Consider the following 2,500-nt stretch of genomic DNA (forward strand, 5'->3'; position numbering starts at 1 on the left):
GAAGTAATGAATTCATCAATCAGCGGTAGCGAGAAGTAGCAGTTTCATCAAATACTGGTGGTAAGAAGAAATAAATTCAGCAGTCACAAGTAGCAGATTCATCACTCACCAGTAGCAAAAACTAGCAGGTTCATCATTCCCCGGTAGCAAGGAGTAGCAGATTACTCACAGGCCGGTAGCGAGAAGTAGCGGATTCATTACTCACCGGTAGTGAGAAATGGTAAGATACATCACTCGCTGGTAGCGAGAAGTAGTAAGATTCATCACTCGCTGGTAGCGAGAAGTAGTAAGATTCATCACTCACTGGTAGCGAGGAATAGCAGCTTCATAACTCACTGGTAGCGAGAATCAGCAGATTCATCAGTCACAAGTAATGAGAAGTAGCTGATTCACCAGTCACCTGTTGCGAAAGTAGCAGATTCATCACTCCCCAGTAGTGAGAAGTAGCAGATTACTCACGAGCCGGTTGCAAGAAGTAGCAAATTCATCAATCACTGGTAGCGAGGAATAGCAGCTTCGTAACTCATCGGTACTGAGAAGAATCAAACTAATAACTCCCTAGTAGCGAAGAGTAGCAGATTCATAATTCACCGGTAGGAAGAAGTAGCAGATTCATCAATCACCGGTTGCGAGAAGTAACCGATTCATCATTCACTGATAGTGAGAAACAGCAGATTCATCAGTCACCAGTAGCAAGGAGCAGCAGATTCATCACTCACCAGTAGCGAAAAGTAGCAGATTCATCGCTCACCACAAGCGAAAACTAGCAGATTCATCTTTTACCGGTTGCGAGAAGTAGCAGATTCACTCCTCACAAAAACAGCCTGCTCCGTTCCACGGCAAACCAGGCAATCGGAAAAGTCTTGTCGTCAAAAGGGTCCTCTCAGGACCGATAACTGTCCGGACAGTGATGAGACGCCGGAAATAACGTTCCGGAAATGGCGTCGTCAAGAGGGCGCGCGCAGCGCCCGACCCAATACTTTTCAGCTGGATGAGATTCTCCCGGAGATAATCTCGCCGGTGTCAATAGATTGAGGGAAAGTCGAGGACTCCCTAAAGTACTGTTCGCTGGCAGTGTGAAACTGGAAGAAGCGTATATATTGCAGAGTTCCTTGCCAGCCCTTTTTCGCTTAAAAAAAAAAAAAGAAAAAAAAAGTAGATACTATTTCTATCTTCAGTCGCCTGTTTTTTGTTGCTGTTATTTGTTGTTGTTGTTTTTTTATTTAAAAAAAAAATATATTCATTTATTTCAATTCCTTCAACTATCTTCCCTTCAGTTATGGAGATAGGGAGGGGTGTTACGTGTGTGTGTGTGTGTGTGTGTGGGGGAAATTCATCAAAAAAGGAAAGATTACAAGATGACATGACCGCTGTTTTTTTCCTGTTTTTATTACGAATTTCTTTGTTACATTTGTTGTTTGAATTTCAGTTTTAGGTGTATGATACCAATGTTGCTACTTTTAAGTAAGTTCAGCTGCAGTGTCCTATCTTGCAAACCGCTCGACTATATTTTTTTCTCACATAACTTGAATCCAATTACCAATTGGTAAAACGTTGCGAAAATAAGTTTTAAATCTACATCAGACCTAGGGGTGTCAGAAACATTATTTTGAGTGGCGATGGAAATGACGGAAGTGAACATAATTTTTATATTATGCATAGCTTCCCTACGCCCTCCCCACCCCCAATTTTCACTTTAAACGTTTGGTTGAGCAGCTGGCTAACTGGCTAGCTGGATAGTGGTTCTTTTATATTTTGATTAAAAAATATATATATGGAGTGATGGCCCAGAGGTAACGCGTCCGCCTAGGAAGCGAGAGAATCTGAGCGCGCTGGTTCGAATCACGACTCAGCCGCCGATATTTTCTCCCCCTCCATTAGACCTTGAGTGGTGGTCTGGGCGCTAGTCATTCGGATGAGACGATAAACCGAGGCCTCGTGTGCAGCATGCACTTAGCGCACGTAAAAGAACCCACGGCAACAAAAGGGTTGCTCCTTGCAAAATTCTGAAGAAAAATCCACTTCGATAGGAAAAACAAATAAAACTACACACAGGAAAAAAAAAAAGAAAAGAAAAAAAGGTGGCGCTGTAGTATAGTGAGGCGCTCTTCCTGGGGAGAGCAGCCCGAATTTCACACAGAGAAATCTGCTGTGATAAAAAGAAATACAAATACAAATGCAAATATATATCTCATTCATTCGCTGACATGCTGGGGTATCGATGTACTGACAAACACTGAGACAGACTGGATTGTCGTTCTTCTTTACATTTTTATTCTTTTTATCTTTTATCTTTTTCATTCATTGACATGTTGGGATATGGATGTACCGACAAACACTGAGACAACGCCCGATAGTGCTAGTTCTCACAACTTCCCCATGCAGACAACCGGCCATTGGCACCACAGATCCAAAACAGATGAACAGGCAGACGGGCAGATAGACAGGCAGAAATAAACATGTATCCTGTTTTCAGTCCTGTAATGCCAACACTCAGTTT

The sequence above is a fragment of the Babylonia areolata genome, chromosome 8 (genome assembly GCF_041734735.1).
Source record: "Babylonia areolata isolate BAREFJ2019XMU chromosome 8, ASM4173473v1, whole genome shotgun sequence".
In the NCBI taxonomy this organism is placed as follows: domain Eukaryota; kingdom Metazoa; phylum Mollusca; class Gastropoda; order Neogastropoda; family Buccinidae; genus Babylonia; species Babylonia areolata.